Below are 25,605 nucleotides of genomic sequence, written 5' to 3' on the forward strand. Positions count from 1 at the left end.
CTCCTCGGGGGCCTGAACTTCCACCTCGAGAACAACAACGACGCCAACTCCTCCACCATGATCGACAACCTCGGCAACATCGGACTCAGACAACTCATCACAGCACCCACACACTCCGCTGGCCACACGCTTGACCCCATCTTCTCAGCGAGCAGCCACGTCTTCTTCGACCAGACCACCGAACTCCACTAGACCGACCACCGCTGCATCCACCTCACCTTCCGGAAACCCACCACACACCACCGCACCCAGCAGGTGCCTCGCCGCAGCTGGGGCAAGATCACCGAGGACCAGCTAACCGCCGCCCTCGCCCAGAACCCACCCGCAGACCCAAACGACCCAGACGCTGCAGCCCACAGCCTCAGACAATGGATCAACGACTGCGCCAACACCCTCGCCCCGCTCAAGAAACCCCCGAACACCCACACCAGCAAGAGAGCCAGCTGGTTCACCAAAGGCCTCCAGGCCTCCAAGCGAACCTGCCGAAAACTAGAAAAAAACTGGACCCGCGAAAGACACCGGAAAGCTACACAGCCCACAGGAACGCCACCCGCCGACACCACCAACTCAGAGACCGCCTAGAAAACAACGCACACAACAGCAAAGAGCTCTTCAGCATCATGAAGGAACTCTCCAACCCCAGCTCCAACACCAACGACATCCCACCGTCACAAGACCTGTGTGACTAGCTGGCCACCTTCTTCCATCGCAAGATCACAGACATCCATGACACCTTCGACGCCGTCACCACCCCGGCAACAGCCCACACCCCCGCTCCCACGACCACCGCCCGCACCAACTGCCTGCGTGCCTGGACAAACACCAAGGACAACGACACCATCAAGATCAGCACCGAAACTGCCCTCATCGCCGCCACCGACTCATTTAGCTAATTCTGCAGTGCGTGCGATAACTTTGCCCTGCTTCTCCCTGAGCAACTTTGAAAACTTAGTTTAAACTTCTTGGATGCACTCTCCTGTACTCACGCCGTTTGTGGTTTTTAAAGTGTTGTGTTGTTGTTTTTAATTTGTTCCCGCCATTGCCCTGTTAATTTTAGTCAGATCATACCTGCACACTAAAATTTTACGTCACCCTGCACTTTGCAGGATTTAGGGAAATTTCCACCTTGTAGGGGCTATTTTTGCCGCCATCTTGTGTGGAGTAATTCGGAAGGTGCCGCCAATAGGCGCCATTTTGGTCGCGGGTCCAGAGGCTGATTCCTTGGACTTCGCGCTCGAAGGGGGATTTAAACGGGGACACGTAAGCGCGCAGTCAGACTCATTTCGCTAATTCTGCAGTGAGTGCGATAACTTTGCCCTGCTTGTCCCTGAGCAACTTTGAAAACTTAGTTTAAACTTCTTGGATGCACTCTCTTGTACTCGCTCCGTTTGTGGTTTTTAAAGTGTTGTGTTGTTGTTTTTAATTTGTTCCTGCCATTGCCCTGTTAATTTTAGTCAGATCATACCTGCACACTAAAATTTTACGTCACCCTGCACTTTGCAGGATTTAGGGAGACTTCCACCTTGTAGGGGCTATTTTTGCCGCCATCTTGTGTGGAGTAATTCGGAAGGTGCCGCCAATAGGCGCCATTTTGGTCGCGGGTCCAGAGGTTGATTCCTTGGACTTCGCGCTCAATGGGGGATATAAACGAGAACATGCAACCGCGCGCGCGCAGCGAGCCCGCCGGTGGCGCGCCAGAGGCAAGCCCGTCTACTCCCATCTGCTCCCGTCTGCTCCCGTCCGCGCCCCGATCGCGGCCAGCGCCAGCTACGCTGCCCATCACACCTCAGCTCGTCATGTCTACAATAGGGAAGAGCTTATTTAGGTAAATCAGCAACTTGGACGGAATGCCCAAGCTAATGGTGATAACAACTCGACAACAATTCTATCTTGCGGTCTGCTTAATGTGAGGTCTCTGTGTAAGCACCATTCAGAAATAGTGCTCCTCATTGAAACACACTGCCTGGATGTACTGTTTATGACTGAGACCTGGACAAGGGCAGACAGTGGGGTTGAGCTCGGCTTGGCCTGCCCCCCAGGGTATAAGATTAGGCATAAACCTCGAGTGGATGGTAGAGGTGGGGATGTTGGATTCATCTTTAAGGAGGCCCACAATCTTATGGATTTTGAGATTAAAGAGGTTCAGGGCATGGAATTGATGGGTTTTTCATTTAAAAGTCACAGGGGAGCTCTCTACTCAGGCCTGCTTTGTTATAGACCTCCTGGTAGTGCCACTACGGTCTTGCATGAATTGGTGGATCTTATCTATGACCTATCCAATTCTCATGCCAGACTCGTGATTTTAGGGGACTTTAATCTCTGGTTGAATGGGCCACTTGTCTCAGCCTTTAATGAGCTGTGCCAAGCGTGTAGTAATATTCATCTTCAGCAGTTGGTGGTCTCTCCAACACAGTCGAAGGGCCATATCTTAGACTTTATCTTTACGAATGCAACATGGATTAAGGTCAAGAATGTAACTGTTCAATGCTGGACCGATCACGCTCTTATTCAGTTTTCGCTGCAATTTCCCAATGACCCTTTTACTGATAATAGTCTAGCTAACATTCGTCTCAGTCATCATTGGACTAAGATCCTGAAATGTCCAACATTACCTAGCCTGGTTACAAGTGGATTTGCTTTGGATAAGGGGGTAGAGGATAACTATCGGAGCCTCTGTTCGCAGATAACAGGCTCCTTAGACAAAATCATCCCATTTAGGAAAGTGAAGGATAGATTTAAACGCTCTGCACCCTGGTATTCCAAGGAATTATGCCAGTTGAAATTGTGTTGCAGACAAGCTGAAAGAACCTGGAGGAAACACTATACTGAGTCGGATAAAACTCATTTAAAACAGACGCTCCAGGCCTATAAAGCTCAGATCAAGAGCGCCAAAGCTAAGTATTTAGAGGATACGCTACTTCTGTCGTCCAATAAGTCCCAAGCTCTTTTTAAAATTGTCAATAATCTTTCCAACCCTGCTTGTGCCGCTAATTGTATTCCAGCCTCGCAGGCATTATGTGATTCCTTGGCGTCTACCTTTGAGGACAAAATTTCCTCTATCCTAGCTGGTCTTTCTGTATCAAGTGTCCCTAATACGCAGGTTACTGCAGAGCCATTACCTGTATGGACTTCACCTGACAGGGGGGAGTGCATTGTACATACTCCGCTGTCTAGCTTTATCCCCCCCTCATACGAGGATTTTTGTATTATGGCTTACAGTGTGTCCTCGGGCTCCCCGCTTGATCTGTTACCCCACAAGTTTTGGAAGCTGTTTTAGGCCGAGCTCTTCCATCTTCTATATTTGATCTGCTGTCAGTCTTTAAGTACCGCCACCGTCCCTGACAGTTGGAAACTGGCCGTGGTATCGCCATTGTTAAAAAAAGCCACCCTGGACCCTCTCTGCCCTGTGAACTATAGGTCCATCTCCTTACTACCTTTTCCTATTAAAATTTTTGAAAAATGTGTAACTAAGTCCCTTTCGCACTTCATTGAGGAGAATGTATGCCTGGATGGGACCCAGTTTGGTTTCCGACCAGCACATGGTACAGAGTCAGCGTTGGTAGTGGTTCTGGATGGCCTACGATCGCAAGTCGACAGTGGCCGAGCAGCATTTTTGGTGCTGCTCGACATGTCGGCCGCGTTCGATACCGTGAACCATTCCATACTGATCAGGAGACTGGAGGACAGTGGGGTGGTCGGCACTGCCCGTGACTGGCTAGCCTCCTACCTCTCCAACAGACATCAGGTGGTGACTTTGCCCCCTTTTATGTCTGATAACAGAATGGTGGGGCAAGGTGTCCCTCAGGGCTCAGCGATCAGCCCCATCTTGTTCAATCTTTACCTCTGTCCTCTGATCAAGTTGATTAAATCCTTTGGTATCACGGTAATAAACTATGCAGATGACACGCAACTTATCTTCTCTTTCGAGGGTAAGGATGCGGTCTCTACAGAGACCTTCCATCGCTGTATGCTGGCCACGGCGGGCTGGCTGAGGGAAAACTCCCTTCAGTTTAATGGATCCAAGACAGAGGTTTTACATTGCTCGCTGGATAAAATCCTGCGCCCTCTGCCCGATGATTTCTGGCCCGCTACTACTAAGAACACTGTTGAGGCAGCTGGTTCTGCTCGTAACCTGGGTGTAATTTTTGGTCCTCACCTGCAATTGGGCGACCACATCAACAAGACTGTTAGTACTTGCTTGATGTTATTAAGAATGTTGCGCATAATTCTCCCTATGTTACCTCTGTTGGCGAGACCTGAGGTAGTGTGCAGTATTATACTCAGTAGGTTAGACTACTGCAGCGCACTACTTCTAGGAGCTCCTAGCTCTTTGATAAAGCAACTGCAGCGGATCCAGAATATGGCAGCCAAGCTGGCTCTTTCACGCGTGCGTTCTGCATCCTCATCTTTGGCTCTTAAAGACCTTCATTGGCTGCCTATACAGCATCGGATTAGCTTCAAGGCGTCTTGTATTGTCTTCAGAGCACTTCATGGACTGGGACCCATTGCTCTTCAGAACAAATTTAAATGGTATTCTGCAGCTAGGCCTTTACGTTTCTCCTCTGCCTTTTTGGTTGGGGTGCCCCGCATTCAGAGGATGCGAACGGGTGGTCGCTCCTTCGGCTTTACTGCTTCTAAATTGTGAAATACTCTTCCACTCTCTTTAAGGAAGCTGAATGAGCTGACCCACTTTAAAAAGGGTCTGAAGTCTCCCCTCTTCCCCAGGGCAATATGATCTTCCTCTGTCTGTATTTCGATCATTGAGTCAAAGTGCCAGGATACCCTTTGGGTGACAGTACGCGCTATATAAGTACGCTATACATACATACTATACATACATACATCAGTACCATGCTCGACAACGGAGAAACCGCGGCCCTCATCCTCCTGGGCCTGTCAGCCGCTTTCGACACAGTCTGCCACCGCACACTAAGAGCACGCCTCCACAATGCCGGAATCCAAGAGAAGGCCCTGGACTGGACCACCTCCTTCCTCTCCGGGAGAACCCAGAGCGTCCGCCTCCCCCCCTTCCGCTCCGAAGCCACCGAGATCATCTGCGGTGTACCCCAAGGCTCATCTCTCAGCCCAACGTTGTTCAACGTCTACATGGCACCACTCGCCCACGTCGCCCGACAGCACGACCTAAACATCATCTCCTATGCCGATGACACCCAGCTGATCCTCTCGCTCACCAAGGACCCCCACACCTCCAAAACCAACCTCCAGGAAGGAATGAAGGCCATCGCCGACTGGATGAGGAACAGCCGACTGAAACTGATCTCGGACAAGACAGAGGTCCTCATCCTCGGCTCCACCCCCTCGGCCTGGGACGACTCCTCGGGGCCGACGGCACTAGGAGCACCCCCTACACCCACCAACCACGCACGAAACCTAGCGGTCATCCTCGACTCCACACTCTCCATGAAAAAGCAGGTCAACGCATTCTCCTCATCCTGCTTCAACACTCTCCGCATGCTTCGCCGGATTTTCAAGTGGATCCCCACCGAAACTAGAAAGACGGTCACCCAGGCCCTCGTCAGCAGCAGACTGGACTACGGCAACGCACTCTACGCAGGAGCCCCGACCAAACTCCTGAAACGACTCCAACGCATCCAGAACGCCTCAGCACGCATGATCCTCGACATCTCCCGCCGCAGCCACATCACACCCCACCTGAAAGACCTGCACTGGCTCCCCATCAACAAGAGGATAACCTTCAAGCTCCTCACCCACGCACACAAGGCACTCCACAACACCGGACCAGCGTACCTCAACAGATGACTCAGCCTCTACACCCCCGCCCGCCAGCTCCGCTCCGCAGCCCACGCCCTCACCACCGTCCCCCGCATCCGAAGAATGACCGCCGGTGGCAGATCATTCTCCCACCTCGCCGCCAAGACGTGGAACACCCTCCCCATCTGCCTACGGCAGACCGAAGACCTTCTAACCTTAGGAGACTCCTCAAGACCTGGCTCTTCGAACAGTAGCAGCACCTCCCCCTCCTCCCCTCCCCCAAGCGCCTTGAGACCCTCATGGGTATGTAGTGCGCTTTACAAATGCTATGATTGATTGATTGCTTGAGAGCAGAGAACTGATTTTGTACTGACTGATGTGTAGTGCTAACATGGGATTCTAGGATTTTAGAGATCGCAGACAGACGCAAATTCGGTCTAAAATTAGAATAGTAGGGTCTGCAGATGAGTATTTTAGAGCGAAACAAGCTCTCTTGTCTCCACTGCCGCTTGCCCCAGGTCAACAGCACCTATAGCTTTCTCTGACCTCCTTCCTAGCTTCGATCTGTCTGGTGTGGTTGCAAGTGAGGTTGTAAGTGTTCCAAACCTACAAACTACGTTGGAGAGATAGATGGCATAAAGCACCGTCCCTTGGCAGCATTTGATGCTTGCTTGTGAGCAGTATTTTAGGAAAGCGAACATAAACTGTTTACTTCATGGGAGCACCATATACAAACCCTGTTGTTCCCTTAGGCAGTGAGCGATTGACTATGAAAAACCCTCGGTCTACTGTGAAAATCTTTGACGATAGACAGTTGACTATTGATGATAACAGCCTGTTGCCAAAGCCAGTAGGTAAAAGCCTCTTTATTATCTAAAAATTGTTTATGTTGTTTTAGTCTTTTTGTTCTCTATGTGCATTTAAAAAAAATAGAATTTAGCTTTGTGTAGACTATGGTATGTTAAAGTAAAAGCACTAGTTGCAGTGGCAGTGTTATTGACTATTATCAGTGTCTCCTATGTGTTCTGAGCCTTGAATCTGTCAGCCTCACTTTTTTTCTTGGGCGTGTGAATTACAGGGATTTCACCAAGTATACCTGGAAATAGCTGGGCACCCATGTGGCAAGTCAGGATAAGGGAAAAGATGGCCATTGCAGCACTGTGATGATAGATTGGTCAAAGCATTTGAACCTCTCACTAAAATTGAGCAGACAGCAGGAAGTGAAGGAGGACCCCTCAGACTTCACACAGGAGGAGAGCGACCCTTCACGGAGGCAAGAGCTGTGCCGCTATCCTAAAGCTCCGCTCCAAATGGCACTGAGGAGAGGTGCAGAGAAGTGACTGAGCAACATAGACATGAAAAGCTCTGCATCAGCTGAACGAGTGGGAGCACAACACAAAATGCATGCAGCGCTTACAGAGTAAAGCAGATTAGACGAGAATAATCTGTATCATTTTAAGGATTTTAGGGGTCCAGGGCAAGACATATTTTGGGGCACCTATACGGAAGCCACCCGGAAGGTACAAACAGCCATGGGAAATGAGAACACAGAGACAATATTACTAGTCATAAAAAACTCCTCAATTATCAATCTTTCTAATATGACCCTCACGCCGCCCTTCCACAGTAGCTGGCTTCCCACTGTTAAACTAAGGTACATACAGAAACATAAGTATTGATAATATAGGCAATCTTTGTGACTGCAAACAGGATTGGGTCCTATAGTGAATTATTGTTTGTTCTTATTATAGAACTGACGGCCAAGTCCAAGTCCTGAGGAGAACCCTACAATCGTGCTGGGCTCGAAACGCGTTGACTTCTATGAGTATGGGGAATTCCAATCAGGGGTGTGCCATAATGGAATCTGTGTAATTCTCTCCCCTGCTAGGCAACACCCAAAAAACTTGTGTAACCCCATCTCTGGCTCACAGGCAGGAAATACAATAGTAACCTCCAGAAAAAGAGAATGTCTGCCTAGTGCTTATTTACAGAATTAGGACTGGTCAAACAGGACTGTATTCACATATTTTTGTATGAATTTTCTTATTTGTATGTCTCTTTGTCACTATTGCACAAACCTTTTGTGTTGTTGTATATATTGTATTTGAGTAATTGTTCAAATGAATATTGTATGTCACTGTTTTAATCACGTTATCCATTTGACGACGTGCACAATTGAATGTAATTGTTTCTTTATACAAAATATCAAAACAATTGAGCTGAATAAAGCTGAGGCGTCCTCTAATTGATGGTTTAGGGTGCCCATCAAATCCATGGTATTAGTCTTCCTGGACTCTTTGGTTTGTTTACTTATAGTATTGTGGTCCAGTCCAGGCAGTCACGAACCCAAGCCATGCTTGTTTATACCAACTTACATAGAGCCACTGGCGCCAAAGTATAATGGAGCATGGAGAGAGGGATCTCTCTCCACCTCCTCCAGAGAAAGAGAAGCCCTATTAGTATCCTATTGTGAAGTTATATAGACCTTTATCAATGCTTAACATGGATTGTAAGTTATTGAGTAAAATATTAACTACTAAACTGATATCTCTAAAGCAAATACAAGTGCAAATACAACCTTAAACATGCATATATGTGTTATTTTTAGAGCGCCAACGTAGCCAAAAGGAAGAGGTTCACTGTACAGAGCCAAAGACAAGCATAAAGTCAACAAGTGATAGGAGAGGTTGCTGGCATGTGGATTGTTCATTTATTGTAATGTAGTGTTATTTAAAGAGGTGGATCTTTAACTCTTTCTTAAATTCAAGCAGAGTTGGGCAGGTCCTGATGAATATGGGGATGTTGTTCCAGATCGTGGGTGCATAGATGGAAAAGATCTGCTGTCTTTTTTTTTATTTTATTTTTTACACTATATGGGCCCTGATTACAAGTTGGGCAGTTAATTCCACCCCGTGCGTAAACCTCTGTTTACACATTAGAAGGAATTACGAGTTTGATTTTATTTAACGCACCCGATAATTATCGGATGCGTTAAATAACCCAATATTCATTACATTTCATTCAAGATGGGAAATGTGTTTGGTATTTCATGTATCATAAACATTTTGGTGTGTAAAACACCACACTCCACATGTTATTCCCCAATAACTCATAATGGATGCTATTTATCGCACCTGATAAATAACAAACCCAAGGGTATCGTTGTGTACCAGGTGTGATAAATAGCACCATTACTTGTAATCAGGCCCTTAGTAAGCAGTCTGATGGTGTCCTGAAAACCACCAGAGATGGCAAGTTTGTCTGCAAGATTAGCAGGGGTGCGGGTTGTAATGGCTGTGTAAATAATGCAACTGTTTTTGAAGATGTTGCAGGTAGGTAAGGGGAGCAATGGAGTTCCACCATGACGGGAAAGATGTGGTCATGTTTCTTTAGGGCTCTCTGGATGAGACATGCTGTTAGGAGTAGGATGCCCACCATCAAAGTAGGAGTAGTTCCTTGTAGGCCAATTGGTCACAAGGTGGTGAAACCACAAGGCTAGTGATAGTGTCGCAGGTAGACCAGAAGGTCAGATCTTAATGCTCTCATATACCGGTTAGGGTGTCATGCTTCATCATTGGGTGCTCGTCTGGCAGGCGCTGCAATGCCTGCCGGGCCTGGGGGCTTTTTGTCTGAGATCTTTTGATCCGAATACGCCGTTTAGCTGAACGCATGAGAGGGGACTGTGCGAAAGTGTGGCTAGTGAAAAGTAAAGTGCGTCTAAAATAAACAAATTGGTATGGTATGTGTTACTGATTGATTGATTGACTGTTCTGCAACCGAATTTCGGTCGCAAAACTGCAATACTTTAAAGCTGGTGGTAACCCATTTGCAAAAGGGAAGGAGTCTCCAAGGGCCCCCTTCCCCTTTGCTTTGAGAATGTAAATAATAATAATTGTTAAGACCAAGCAGTGGTTCCACGGACCACTGCCTACTCTTAAAAAATGAAGCTTCAAGGTTTCATTTTTTCCTTTGTCAACAAATCCCATGTTCCTTAAGGGAAAACGGGCAGCATTTAAAAAATATAAAAGATTGCTTTATTAAAAAGCAAGTCACAGACCTAGTGGTCTGCTGACCTCAGCAGACCACCATCATTGTAATGGCTGTGATTCGTAATGGGTCGCAAACTGCGACCTAACTCATTAATATTCATGAGGTAGGTTGATTTGCAACCTGTGGAAAAGTACATTTTGCCATGTTGTATGTGCCTACGTGTTCCCCATATTTTGTTATATGTGCATGATCGATATGCATGTATTCCCCTCTTCGATTAAAGACGCAATTATAGTTGTGTCCATTTCTAGTATGCCAGTTTCCAGTCTTCGTGAAAGCAACGAATATCAAGCCTATGTAAACCTACGTTGCCACATTTTACAGTGTGCACGTTAATTCATTGAATTGTCCCCGTTTCTAGGCCTCAAAAGGGCCCGGACTCAGATTCAGCTCCTGTCTCCTGAACCCTCTCCGAGGAACGATACAGCCCCCACCTGTATCCCTGACCCTTTGCTTACTTCTTACCACGCAGTGCCCGGCTCGGCCTGGCTCTGCCTCCCAGTCTGCCAAGAGTATGTTATGTTTCTAGTTATCAGTCCAGCCCTCCTTCTCTGCATTCCTAAGCTACTGAATCGCATCAATAGTTTCCGTCATGGTCTAGCCTTTATGTCTCCATGTAAGAGAAATACTGTATTAGTATTCATGGAATATTCCTCACACACGCAATACATATAGAATTATGCATGCACCAGTCTTAGAGTCTATTAGCCTTTGCCCTGATAACTTTTGGATTCTATCAACATGTACTCTAAACAACAGATACCAGATATGCCTGGGTACATGTCGCTCTGACACTCCAGACTTTAGTCTCCTCTTCTAGCGCAGATGTCATAGCCCCAGTTCTCCCTGGAGGTCCCAGCTGCTCAGGTAGCCCCCTCCATGTTTCCGCCCCATTTATGACATATTCTGTTACGTTTGCATCACATGTCTATGTATACGCCTACTGCTACGCCTACTGTATTGAATGTAATGTATTTGTTTAAGTATATATACTGTGCACTGTTATTAAAAGTTAGCCTATTCCTGCCCCCGGCAGCTGCCATCCTATTCCCGTACAGGCTGTCCTGTTCCTGTCCTTTATGCTTGATTAAAGCCTGTCAACTCCAGCTACCTCGAATCTTGACTCTTATTTATTGAGCTACCTGTTTATTGATTATAGTCAAAAATAGATCCGGTAATTAATTATTTATTTACCACATAATGGCGCCCGAATAGGGACTTGCCCTTTCCCCACGCGCCGGAGAAGCCACGCAGGCCCCCTGATCCTCTGCAGCCGTGACGGAACCATACCGTGCACGTGCAGATATTTCTGCTTCAAGTATCCCTCAGGCCCACGGAGGAGACGGAGGTTGCGGTCCAGCGTCCAGACGAGGCGGTGGAGGAACGCGGCGAGTCCCGACCAGAGCCCAAGCCGAGAGTCCAAGGTCCGAGGTATCCGGAGGCCCACCTGTAACTGAAGTCCGAAGTTCGTCCGTCCGTCGTCGTAGCAGTCCAGTCCAGTCCGAGGCCTTCCGTTCTTGCTGCCCGGTGAGTACCGTTGCTGGGGTAGTATCTAGACAGGGTCAATTAATTTGTCTCTGGTCCGTGGGTTTGGGTACACAGATCCAACACGAAGTGTCCACCTAGGTGGATGCGGGTCCTGACGTGTCTCTTTATGGGACCGGTAAGTTTCGTGCTGTTTTAGCAGTACATCTAGTCATTCTAGCAAGTTCTGTTCTCGAGAAAATTAATGTGTTCTGTTCTCAGTATACCAGGTAATATTCTGTCCGAACTGTTATTTTAAATGTCATTTCATGTGTTTTTCAATGTCGTGGTATGAGTGATTTGTTTTTTTCAAGTTATTATTGTGTTTATCGTGTATTGTATTGTGTCCAGACTCTAGCCCAAACTATGCCTCTGTTCTCGAGGTTACGTCAGTTAAAAACTAGAAAAGGTCTGCTCGAGGAAGCAGTTCCTGTCCCGCCTAGGGACAGTCCAGGTCATTTTATGTATCATAAGCATGGCTTAAGTGCCATATTATATCTAGACTTATGGGTGGAGTACACCAAGGAATTAGAAGAGAAATATAGATGGCCCGTGTCAGGTACATGGGATGCCGAGTGCATCATGCGAGTAGAAGAAGCATTATGGAAAAAGAAAGCCAGACAATCCCAGAAAGATGCCATCGAGTTATGGCGCAAAGAATCTCATAAAAGAACCGAAAAAGAAATCAGAAAGTCAGAATTAAGTAGAGAATCCTCAGAAAGAGCCCAAGAAAGGGAATTAATCGAAATAGGTGAACGAGTTAAAGCCGAACAGTCAGACAGACAGAGAAATGCCCTCATTAAGGGTATGTATCCTCTTCTTGCCGAGGGCTTGCCAAAAGCAACCCCGGAAGCACCATGTAATTTTCCGCCGCCATTAGTTCCGACTAAGCTACGTCACAAACCGACCGCAGCTGATATTTTTCTCTCGTCCTACTTGGACGACACAGTCCCAGAATATGCAAATCCAGTTCCGTCAGCTCCCGTAAATAATGTAATTCCTGTTCCTCCAGCCACCGGGGCACCTGTTACCGCACCTGTAACGGTACCCCCGGTCCAGCCTATAGTACAGGTACCCGCTACATCAGTCACTCTGCCAGCCCGTACAGTACCCGTCGACGATTCCAGTTTAGGAGCCGCGGGGGGAGATCCTCCTCGTACCCCGCCCCAACACAAACGTGTGACACTACTTGAGTTACATGAACGTGCGTTACAGCGTACGCCCAAACAGCAGTCCGTTGCAGATATCAAGCGAGCTCTTACCGAATGCCGTTATGATCCAGTCCCAGGCGATGATGATATGGTCATATATTCATTGCGTGTAAGACGGGTGACCGAGTATTTGGACACCCTACCGAATATGAAAGAAGATCTAGACAGAATATATCGGTTCATTCGTACAGGAGATGATCCAGGAAGTATAGGCGAAGCCATGTCTCAAAGGAAAGCTGAGACTCAGCTCATGCTATTAAAGTTTCTAATTAATTGTTTAATAAGGGAACAAGATTATCCGACTAAAGATCCGACCGAAATGAGAGTTCTGACAAAGTGGAGTGATCATATAGCCGAGGGAAGACACAAGACACTAAGTAGTATAGACAGTATGTACAAGAAAATTCGTAAGGAAATAATAAGGTTACACGAGAAACGCAAAGCAGCACAAGTGTCCGAGAAAGAAGACGACTCTTCTACTGAAGAGGTAGACGACGAGAATCCCACCAGAATAGCGTATGTAGGTAAAACTAGACTTCCCGACCGACATTCACGCCTAGAACACAAGAACGTTTTTCCTCTTCCAGCACCAGAACAAGGTTCTCTTGAACAAGTATTTCAAGCTACCGATCACATTCTGAAATCACGAATCGGTTATAGTGAACTTAGTACCATGCATGAACAAGAACTAGCCCGATCAGCAGTCCGATGGGCTACTGATTCTACCACTTTTCCAGACGAAATAGTGGCACAAATGTTTCTGAAACTGCCCCCAGCCGAGCAGCGACTGGTGGGTATGTATATGATCCAGCACCTCATTACACTGTATGAGGGTCAGCATTCTGATCCAGGTCCGTTACATGATGTTTTGAACGAGTTACTCCAGTATAGATGGAAAGGTTTAGGTACCGATTTAATTAGCGTCATTCTAGAACAGCGCCACAAATATAGAACGTTTCTGAATCCGCATTTTGTCCACGTCTCACCTCCAGAAAGTAAATCATTTTACATAGATAGACAGCATCCGTTACGAGAAGTACACCCAGTTAGGACAGCGGGTGGTGAAATGCAACGAGTATTTGTTTACACCCCTATCACCAAGATGGAACTCTTAGAGATGAAGAAGTTAATTCCCTGTCACGACAAAGACCCAGCAGGGTTCCATCGAGAATTAAAAGACATGCTCCGTATGGGAGAATACACATATCCTGATATCATTAAAATGCTAAAGGTCCTGTTGCCCGCAGAGGTATATGAAAAACTCAAGGAAAAAGAATGGGAGGTGGGAGAGAAAAAGATTGATTGGACAGCCCTAGAGGCTGAAGATAAAATACGAGTACCAGGTACCGGTCTTGGGGACAAATGTAAAGAATTGCCCGAGTTATTGATTCAAGTTTTGCCAAGGTTACTAGCCACGAAAAAGGAAGATTGGGATGCAATCTCAGCATGCAAACAGAAACAGGATGAAGACACTAGTGATTTTTATTCTAGATTTGAAAAATGTTTTATTATTAACAGTGGTTTGAAGACAAGTAGCGAGTCGTACCCTCATCTTTTTGTTACCAAACTAGTCGAGAATTCAAGTCCACAAGTTAAAAATCGAGTTTTGAAAGTCGAAAGTAGTTGGCAAGCTAATACCCCGTCACAAATGCTCCAGATGCTCCAGTATCACCAGAATAGAATCAGGGAAGAGCAAGAACACGAAAGGAGACGTATGAAAGATACGAAAATGAAAGTATTAGTTGCACAATCTGTTCCACAAGACAGTCAGAAGAGGGGTCGGAATCAAGCCAGTCATCCTGCAGCTCCCGTTAAAGGGACTTGCAATTACTGTAAACAGGCAGGTCATTTTATAAACGAGTGTGCAGTTCTGCAACACAACATAGCTACTGGTAAGACTAAAGAAAGACCACGTCCGCCTAGGCAAGAACAAGTTTCACAGACTTCTCAGCCACCACAGAATGCACAACAGACAGTTCCAGCACCGCAGCCTATCGCTGCAACACAGCATGTTACACAGCAGATGTATCAGTATGCTCAGTCAGAGTATCCAGAGTATCAACAGTATTCATGAAACAGCCTAGAGAGGGAGGTAGGCTTGCCTCTCATCGAGATACCTGTAGATCAAGAGGGTCCCTATGTACACAGTCAAGTATTAGGGAAAGACAGAAAGTTTCTGATTGATACAGGGGCAAGTAGGACTACTATCAGTCATGACGAGGTTCCAGGGGCTCCGCTCTCAGGCTCTAAAAATGGTTCCCTTGGATTTTCAGGCAAACCGATTGTTAATGAAATTTCGAAACCAGTTTCCCTAGAAGTAGGTCCATTGTCCCGAACTACTGATTTGTTACTGACGAAATCATGTCCAGAAAATTTGTTAGGCATTAAAACACTGAAAGAATTAGGTGCAGTTATTTGCTGCTCCCCAGAAGGAATCCGATTGTTTTTAAGAGACTTCAAAGGTCACTATGTATTACGTGATTTTGATCCAAGACTACTGAATGTACCGCAGCATTTATGGGCGCAAGGTCCAACTGATGTAGGTTTTATGCACATCACACCCCATCGTGTGACTCTCAAACAAGGTATAGTTTTGCCACGAATCAGACAGTACAGATTGCCACCTGAGGCTGTAGCAGCCTTATCCAAAATTATTGACGAGCTTATTGCTCAAGGAGTGGTTGTAGAAACTGACTCCAATGTATGTAATTCTCCTATTATTTCGGTCTTGAAACGTACAGATCCAAATGCACCTCCAGTATATCGATTAGTGATTGACCTTCGAGAGCTTAATAAATGTATCATACCCCAGTATCCAGTAGTCCCAGATATTTCTTCCCTACTGACAGCCATTGATTCTGAAGCTACATTTTTTACTGTTATCGACCTCAAAAATGCATTTTTCAGTGTCCCGATTCATCCAGACAGCCAGTACCTTTTTGGTTTTTGTTTAAATGGAAGGAGCTATAAATTCACACGGGCTCCTCAAGGTTTCACAGAAAGTCCTAGTATTTACAGTCAAGCACTTAAAAGACAACTAGACAATATTCACATGCCAACTGACACTGCCCTGCTCCAGTATGTCGATGATCTACTGATCACAGCCCGTTCTGAACGTGACTGCGAGCGAGCGTCACTTACGGTTCTGTATTTCCTAGCCGAGATGGGGCACAAGGTGTCCCCTTCGAAGCTTCAGTTCTGTGTCCAGCAAGTGATCTACTTAGGCCACTTACTGTCCAAGTGGGGTAGGCAGTTGACACCAGACCGTATCCAGTTGATAGCGAGTCTTCCACAGCCCAAGACACAGAAGGAGGTACGTGCTTTTATTGGCCTCACTTCTTACTGCAGACAATGGATTCCTCAGTATGCATTTCTAGCCAAGCCACTGATACAGTTAACGACACAGGAGGCAGCCGTATCGACTGTCCTCCCTTGGACCCAGGAACATACACTTGTTTTTAATGAATTAAAGAAAGCCTTATGCCAAGCACCTGTTCTAGCTACACCGAACTACAGTAAGCCTTTTACACTCTTTGTCACAGAACGTGATGGTACTGCATTATCTGTTCTCACACAAGATCAAGCAGGACAGTACAAGCCCTGTGCTTATTTTTCGAGCACATTAGATCCAGTAGCCCAGGCTTTGCCTGTGTGCCTCAAGTCAGTTGCAGCCACAGCTCTAGCCATCAGACAAAGTGATTCCATAGTGTTAGGACACTCCCTGACAGTACAAGTTCCACACTCCGTGGAAGTTCTTTTAAACCGAACACAGACTCAGCACTTGACAATTGCACGTTTAACAGGTTATGAACTGACACTGTTCCAGCCACACATAGAAATCAGACGCTGCAACATTTTAAATCCCGCTACACTGTTACCGTCAGTTACTTCAAATCCTGCCACACATGACTGTGTGGAAGTTGTTAACACTATGACAAAGCCAAGACAAGACTTGACAGACATTGCATTACCTAACCCCGACCTGACACTTTATGTGGATGGTTCATGTATGAGAACAAGTACAGGAGAACTAGTAGCCGCGTATGCAGTGACTACTGAAACTGAAGTTATAGAAACACATCGTATTGACACCCTGTCTGCTCAAGCAGCAGAGCTAGTTGCTCAGACCCAAGCCTGCATACGTGCCAAAAACCTGAAAGTAAACATATATACAGATTCACGTTATGCATTCGGAGTCGTACATGACTTCGGAGTGCTCTGGCAGGAGAGAGGTTTCATGACTTCTCATGGAACCAAGATTCAGCATGGTCTCCTCATTCAAGCTCTGTTAGATGCAATACATTTACCGACAGCTATCGCTATCATGAAGTGCAAGGCACATACGAAAGTTACTGACATCATTTCCCAAGGTAACGATCTAGCAGATCGAACAGCCAAGCTTACAGCTCAGACTCCAGACATTCCAGTTGACACGACACAGACACTCACTCTAGATCAGACTACTTGTATGACTGTCAAGGACCCTACACAAGATGTCATAGACATACAGTTACATGCTACTCCCGAAGAAATCAAGAAATGGTCCGAACAAGGAGGGGTCCAGACAGATCAAGGATGGTTGACGAAGGGAAAAGCCACATGGTTTCTCCCCGACTCTATGGTTCAAGTCATTATTAATACCGCACATAGTCCAACACATCTAGGAGAAAAAGCTATGTTAGACAGTATTCAGAACCTTTGGTTCAACAAGCACTTACGAGCTGCAGCCAAACAGAAAGTCCGTACCTGTATGATATGTTGCCAGTTCAATCCAGGTAAAAGTGTCCCGGTGGAACAAGGTGGATTCCAACCTCCTGACCACCCTTTTGAAGTCCTCCAGATGGATTATATTCAGATGGAGCGATGTCGAGGTTTCAAGTATGTTCTTGTAGTTGTATGCGCTTTGTCCAGGTGGACAGAAGCATATCCAGTTCCAGATTACACAGCAGCGACCACTGCCAAGCAGTTGGTTCGTGAATTCTTTCCCCGCTATGGACTCCCTAGGGTCGTGTATTCTGATAACGGCCAGCCATTCTCATCCGAGTTAATGAAACATGTTTCCCTTTTGTTAGGGTACCAGTGGAAGTTCCATTGTGTGCGCCATCCTGAAGCAGCCGGTCTCGTAGAGAGACATAATCAGACCCTGAAAATCCGTATTGCTAAGACATGTAAAGAGAAAGGTGTAGACTGGCTAGTTGCCCTGCCAGTTGCTTTATTTTTCATGAGGATGGTTGCACATTCCAGATCAGGTCTGTCCCCTTATGAGGTCGTATTCGGCCGCCCCCCAAATATGTGGGGTACACCTAGACCCCGCAGTATTACAGATGTTTCCAGTAATATGTTGACAGATTACCTAGCTTCCTTGATGTCTGCCCTACACTCTTGTCGTTCCCAGGTTGCCGCTGCATTTCCAGACAATACCGAAGTGAAACCGCATGAGGTCATTCCAGGCGACCTTGTCCTTGTAAGGAACTTTGATCGTTCAAGTCCACTGGAGCCTCGTTGGAAGGAGCCGCGACTTGTTCTCCTGACCACCCGCACGGCCGTGAAGTTGGAAGGCCGCAAGGGGTGGGTCCATCTGTCCCACGTTAAGAAGTTCCATGGAGTTCGAGAACAAACATTTTCTAAGAACTGTTCCATTTCTAAAGACTGCCTGAAACCAGACTTTGATCTGAATCCTGAACTGAAAGTTCCTCTGTTAGAGAAATCTCCGCAACAGGAGTATAAGTTAAAGCTCCGGTCTAGTAAAATAAGTCAGCCAGTTTAATTGTCTAAGTCCCTCTCGGGTGAAACGGTTAGACAGGTTTCTGACATGTATGAGATAGACCCACATAGTGAGAGAGTTAGTCAAAACTCTATAAGATGTATCGTTTTTCTAAGTTTCTTATTGTTTCTAAGTTTAATGATTACCTGCACAAGTTATGCATTACATTTATGTTTTCCAATTTCTCATGTAAATAAGTTTTCTAATGCTACGGTAGAGCACACATTCAGTGATCTGCCTCCTCACGAGTTATCCTATCGTCTTGCTATGAGAAATAATACATTTATAAGAATGTTACACTATTCACACCAGACCAGCAATGCCACTAATTGTTGGGTGTGTGGTCGACTCCCCCCTTTCCAGACACCGAAGGGAGTTCTACTACTTTTTCCTTATCCGTTTTCACATAATGGTTCATGTGGAGCATGGTCCACTTTAACGTCATCCTCAAATGATATGTCCCTTCTGAATAGAACATGTATTCCAGACAAGCAAGGTCTCTCCCATAGAACAGGGTTAGATCTAGAAAATGAAGTTTATAATTTAGGTAATTATTCTTCGAATTTTATGGTCCTGAATGTTCAGTCTGATACTACTCCAGACTTACCTGCTATTTCAGTACTACCAGTCAAAGGCGAATTATGTGTCAGAAAGAATGGTTCCGCACATGTAGGACATAGTGATTGTACTACTACTGTCGAGTATAGTGACAGTGGGAAATCTATTTTCAAAGCCTCACGTCATTCTTATTTTGTTTGTGGTCAGACCGCATATGTTCATCTGCCCCTCGATTGGGATGGAACATGTTACATTGCCTTCCTACTGCCACCAGTTTTTCTAGCCCCATCTGATTATCACAGAAACACACATCTAGTACACGTCAGACCTAGAAGGGAGATCGAGTCCCCAATTGTCGATCAAACTGAAACTACTCTAGAACAGTATCAAGACTTCAATAAAGGTTTCTTCTTCTTTATAGGCCCTATCCAGAATAGTAAGTTAATACGTAGGTTAACCAGAACCCTTGAAGCAGTAGTGAACGAGACTACTTCTGCTCTAGGTAACTTAACCGAAGAGCAATCTGCTATGAGATTTGTCGTGCTCCAAAATCGTCTCGTTCTTGACGTCATACTGGCCGATAGAGGAGGAGCATGTAGAGTCATCGGATCTAGTTGCTGCATTTTCATTCCTAATAACGCGCCGTCTGTTTATTCAGCTATAACCAGACTTCACAAAATTGCCCGTCAGTTACACCAGAATCCAGGCACCTGGACATGGTCCGGTTGGCTCTGGAGTATTATATCTGCCTGGGGATGGAAAGTATTGTCATTCCTAGGTATTGCAGTAATGATCATATTCAGTTGCTGCCTCTGTATACAATGTCGCCCTGCGATTTGCGGTATGTGTGCTACCTCTTGTATTCCTAGTCCTAAATCCCGTTCCAAGACAATTCGAGACGAGCAAATGATGCTATATGAAATGATAGATGGTATCATGAATATTGATGTTTCCTGATGGAAACGTAGGGCACAAGGAGGGAATGTGGAAAAGTAAATTTTGCCATGTTGTATGTGCCTACGTGTTCCCCATATTTTGTTATATGTGCATGATCGATATGCATGTATTCCCCTCTTCGATTAAAGACGCAAATATAGTTGTGTCCATTTCTAGTATGCCAGTTTCCAGTCTTCGTGAAAGCAACGAATATCAAGCCTATGTAAACCTACGTTGCCACATTTTACAGTGTGCACGTTAATTCATTGAATTGTCCCCGTTTCTAGGCCTCAAAAGGGCCCGGACTCAGATTCAGCTCCTGTCTCCTGAACCCTCTCCGAGGAGCGATACAGCCCCCACCTGTATCCCTGACCCTTTGCTTACTTCTTGCCACGCAGTGCCCGGCTCGGCCTGGCTCTGCCTCCCAGTCTGCCAAGAGTATGTTATGTTTCTAGTTATCAGTCCAGCCCTCCTTCTCTGCATTCCTAAGCTACTGAATCGCATCAATAGTTTCCGTCATGGTCTAGCCTTTATGTCTCCATGTAAGAGAAATACTGTATTAGTATTCATGGAATATTCCTCACACACGCAATACATATAGAATTATGCATGCACCAGTCTTAGAGTCTATTAGCCTTTGCCCTGATAACTTTTGGATTCTATCAACATGTACTCTAAACAACAGATACCAGATATGCCTGGGTACATGTCGCTCTGACACTCCAGACTTTAGTCTCCTCTTCTAGCGCAGAAGTCATAGCCCCAGTTCTCCCTGGTAACACGTCATTGCCCGTTTGCGCGCACCACTAGGTTAGAGGTCCCAGCTGCTCAGGTAGCCCCCTCCATGTTTCCGCCCCATTTATGACATATTCTGTTACGTTTGCATCACATGTCTATGTATACGCCTACTGCTACGCCTACTGTATTGAATGTAATGTATTTGTTTAAGTATATATACTGTGCACTGTTATTAAAAGTTAGCCTATTCCTGCCCCCGGCAGCTGCCATCCTATTCCCGTACAGGCTGTCCTGTTCCTGTCCTTTATGCTTGATTAAAGCCTGTCAACTCCAGCTACCTCGAATCTTGACTCTTATTTATTGAGCTACCTGTTTATTGATTATAGTCAAAAATAGATCCGGTAATTAATTATTTATTTACCACAAACCCACAAGGAATCCCTGAATGAAACTCAATAGGTGTCATACATTAGGGATACCGATTTCCTAATTGCGATTCAGAGAGAATTGAAATAGCAATTGGTATTCCTAATGTTTGTACATCTGGCGCTTACTCCTAAACAAGGCAATTGTTATTTAGTTGGGGGAATTTGTCGAGGCCAGGTCTATTGACTTTGTTAGTGCTTGTTCCTATTTTGACTGAGAAAAATAAAATGCAACTAACCTTTGTGACCAGCCTTTTCACCCTTATTCTACTTTAGTGAGAGGTTGTTGCTTAAATAGTTTATTTTTGAGGTTTCAATTAAGATACTACGATAGGAGATATACAGAGGTAAATTTAGTAGCAATCCCTGTACCATTTAATTTACAAATCGATTTCACATTGGGACAACACTTCACTTCTGAAGCCAGGGGACTATTTATCCACTTTCTTTTGCACCAAATCTTAGAGAATCCATTTATAATTTTTTTGATCAGTGAAAAGGAACATTGGAACCACTTTAACACTTTACAACCTATGTATTTTGTATGATAAGGAAGCCAATAGAGAGTTAGAGGTAGATGTAATACCCAAGTACTTGACCTCATGCCCAATCCTTAACCTTACCACTAGAACTAACTGGACCCCATGAACTACAGCTCGCACTAGACTTTCTCCTACCCTTTCCCTCCCGCTGAATCTATGCACTTGCCGTTTTCATTTTTTTTAACTGTTTTTATTTTTCATATTAAACGTTTTCATATTTTTTTGTTTTTTCAAATGTTTAGTTCCTCCTTTTTTTCTTTTTCCCTTTTTTTAAACTTTGAAACTCAAAGGTTAATAATGTTAAGGGATGTTAGAGTTAAGCAAAAGACCAACTTGACTTCTGTGAATATCACCACTTATATGTTTGGTTACACTTTCCTTTTATTTGTTGACTCACTGAAGACGTTTCAAATTAATTTTCAACACTTGAGTCAGAAGAGATGACCTTATTATTTAAAGAGGAAGTCGAGAAAAAGTGTTCGTTAGGAAATTCAGTTAGTTCACAGTCTTAAGTGCTGCTTTCTGTTTTGTTTTTTATGCTTGTCTTATTGTACTTTTATTTTCACTTATAGGAATGAGTATTAGGTAACTTTCCCAGAATGTCACAATATTTAAATTAGCTGTTTCTTCTTCCCCTTGGGCAAACTCTTGGCCCTGTCCTCGATCTTTCCAATGAAAGGCCCTTTGAAAGGAACTGCTAAAGCTCTGCTAACAAGCAGGTGAAGACGGTCTCATTGAGCAGTTTTCTACTGGCACGACGTTTAAATACCACTTACTCTTGGTCATAAAAGGGCCATCAGCTAACACTCTAATGTAGTATTTGAACGTCCATGATGTGGTATAGTTACACATTTTTTTTCGTTTAGGTAGCAAAAACATTCTAAGGAGTGACCCTTCCAAATTAATTTAGTCCGAGACACACACTCAGTGGCATATGTACAAGCCCCTGTCGCCACCACAGCGTCACTTTTACCGATGTTGTGGAGGAGATAGGGCTGCGCCTTATTTACAGGGCCCGCGTAAAGCTACTTAACGTGGGTTAATGCTGCCTTGTGTAAATAAGGCCCCCTTTCACGTTATGGTTAGCGTGAAAGGGGTGGGCAGTGGGTATTGTGGTGGGCGTTCCACCGTAACATCCATTCATTTTGACTCTGCCCCCTATGTACAAGGGTGGTGTACATAGGGGCAGCACCAAAATTAAGACTAGGTTAAAACTGTTCTTAAGTTGGCGAAACAAGGAGAAATGCATTATTTCTCCTTGTTTTTGCTTTTTGCATGTGTGCTGTCTATGCAGCACACATGGAAAAAGCAAAATGTCATGGATTGTTTATGTACAGGAAGGTGCCCCTTCCTGTACATAAACAATGATTTTTAAAAAAAAATGCTCTTTTGTGACTTTCATGTGTGCTGCATGAAGCAGCACAAATGACAGTGACAGAATGGCATTTTAGGATTATTTGTGTGCAGGAAGGGACACCTTCCTACACATAAACAATCCTCCCCTGCAGGCGGACACACTTGCACTATGGTGCAAGGGAGCCTGCGTTGGCTCTAAGTTGCTAAACTTAGCGCCATAGCAGGGGGAAAAGCAAGGCTGCGCCACATTCTTGTAAATATGGTGCAGCCTTGCGTATCAGAAGTGGCGGAGAGAGGCGTTAAGCCAGGTAGGCTGAAGCCTCTCTCCGCCACTTCCTTGTACATATCCCCACGGTTCCCCAATTAGTGCTAACTATCTTAACGAGAGTAGACGGTAATTTATGCTACTCTTATGTATACCACTATGATGAATCTTTAGTCTGGAATTGATAATCAAATATCTAGTGTATCAAGAAAGTAATATATTGTAGCAATGTTATGCAGATTTAGAGTGCACTTCACCTGGAAGGGTATCCTGGCGCTGAGTAGGTATGATTCTAGCTAAACCTTGGGCTGCGTGGGTCTAGTCGAAAAGCCAGGTCTTCAGCTTCTTGCAGAATTTAAGAAGTGACAAAGAGGCTCTTATGTGTAGTGGCACGTCATTCCATGATTTAGAAGCAATGTAGGAGAAACCTTGACCATCTGATCTGGTCTTCAAAATGCGTTAGATGTGTGCAAGTTGAAGTCTGGCCGAGCAGAAACACCTTACTGTGAGAGCCATCTGTCCCTACATAGCTAATTCAGATTTGCTAACAGTGGCAACTTTATTAAATCATGTTTTTTAGCTTTGCTTGTACCAAGTAACTTAGGGCCTTATTTAAATATTGGCAGACGGGTTCCCCCTTTAAAACGGTGGAGGATATCTCTTCCGCCGAAATATAAATCCCATAATATCCTTTGGGATTTGTATTTAAGTGGATGGGATATCCATCACCATTGTGACGGAGTAACCCGTCCACCGAAATCTAAATTAGATCAATAGTCCTCAACAAAGCAATTCTTATTTATTAGGGGGCATTTGTGTATGTTTGAGGCTTCAGCTGTGAAGTGCTCTATCATTTATATTCTTAAAAAACACAATGACATTAATGATCCAAAACCAAACTGTATTAAGAAACTAAGCACATGCCATGGCTCTACACAGTATACAATGCAGTACACATTTATCAGTGAAAAATAACCAGAAGATCAGAGAAATATTATCTAGTGTCACAAGTGTTCCCAATGCTGTTATGTCAACAGCTGGGTGTTTGCCTCCCCAACTCTGGCCTTTCAAAGTTATTGGATAACCTCACTACAGAGCTAGCCTCAATCCCTCACGAACCTGGAGTTATAGCAGAGGAGATTAATTGTATCCTAAATGTGACAATGGGTAGATCTTATCTTACTTCTGGGAACTTCAGCGCGCTGAGCGCATGGTCAGCAAATTGGCGCCTAGCAGAAACATGGGGGGCTGCAATCTCAGGAGACAGGCAGTATTCCCACTACCCATTTAATTACTCCTTGCACACCATAACTAATGTATGCTTCATGTCTGTACACCTTTGGGGAGGATACATGGGATTGAATGCTCAGTATACACCCTCTCAAACACCATAACTCTTTAGTCCTATTGATACAGTGGGGCACTGTACCTACTAGAATACCCACATTGTGTTTACAACCAGTGACCCTGGAGAACACACAATGTATGACCATGATGCCAGATGAAATACAACAGTTCTTTTTTACATTAATGCTAGATCTACTATTGCTAATATGAATGAGTGGGAGACAATCAAGGTCTTCACCTGAGGCATGTATTTTAAGACTACGGTAGAAGGAAGACAGATGCTCCATGCTCAGCTTACGAAGCTTGAAGGCAAGTTGCGGGTCCTGCAAACCCAAGACCAGGGGGAAGCGGCAAGTCTGCACTGACATTTTTTGTTAATAGGCATCCATAAGGCCACCTAGTGCGGTCACAAACACACATAAGTGATATATTTAGTTGGTATTACTCGCACCTGTACGACATAGGTATGACTGTAGTCATACAAACAAGTGTTCTACTGGGAGGAGAGATTCAAAACAAAATTTATTTTTTAACAAAGACATGGATCGCCTTTTAGCCTGTAGTCTAAGTCAATTTCTTTTAAGCTGAACAACGAATCCTTACAAAAACATTGGAGATATTTCCGCTTTGTTTTTAGAATCATAAATGCAAAAGACTGATGATTTTGTATTCACAAATCCAACAAGGTGCTCCAAGTGCGGCATAGTGAGAAAGTGATTTTCAGTGATCCCTGACAGCCAAGGTGACATAGAAATATCAATATTTACAAAATATACAAACTATATACACACAGATCACCCAAACCCTTTGGATTATTTAGTTGAACAATTACAACCCAAAGTTTTTTTAAAGTATCAGAGTATAAGTATCCAACAATGAATGTCAAGGGCAGGCATGACTGATGATGCTAAGTGGGGTTGATCCTCTTGGATCTCACCAAGGCCATGGAATATATTATGAACACGCACAGGTGTCTGGCCGGGAATAACATTCTAATAATCAATTCCGACAAGTCAAAGTCTTAAGAATTGGCTAAATAAGCACTGTTGGCATATGACACTGGTTGGTCTTTGGTGTTATATTTGTCTAGGATCTATCAGTTAATGTGAAAGTCAATGCTGTATCAAGCTTCTGCGTCTGTCTTTAGTGCCTTTTA

General features: G+C 44.9%; 1 long non-coding RNA gene across 2 annotated transcripts in view; it reads left to right on the forward strand.

Moving 5' to 3' along the window:
- LOC144762394 (uncharacterized) overlaps positions 1-25,605 on the forward strand; it is a 361,263-nt gene that overhangs the window by 121,126 nt on the left and 214,532 nt on the right. The window lies entirely within an intron of this gene.

The sequence above is a fragment of the Lissotriton helveticus genome, chromosome 6 (genome assembly GCF_964261635.1).
Source record: "Lissotriton helveticus chromosome 6, aLisHel1.1, whole genome shotgun sequence".
In the NCBI taxonomy this organism is placed as follows: domain Eukaryota; kingdom Metazoa; phylum Chordata; class Amphibia; order Caudata; family Salamandridae; genus Lissotriton; species Lissotriton helveticus.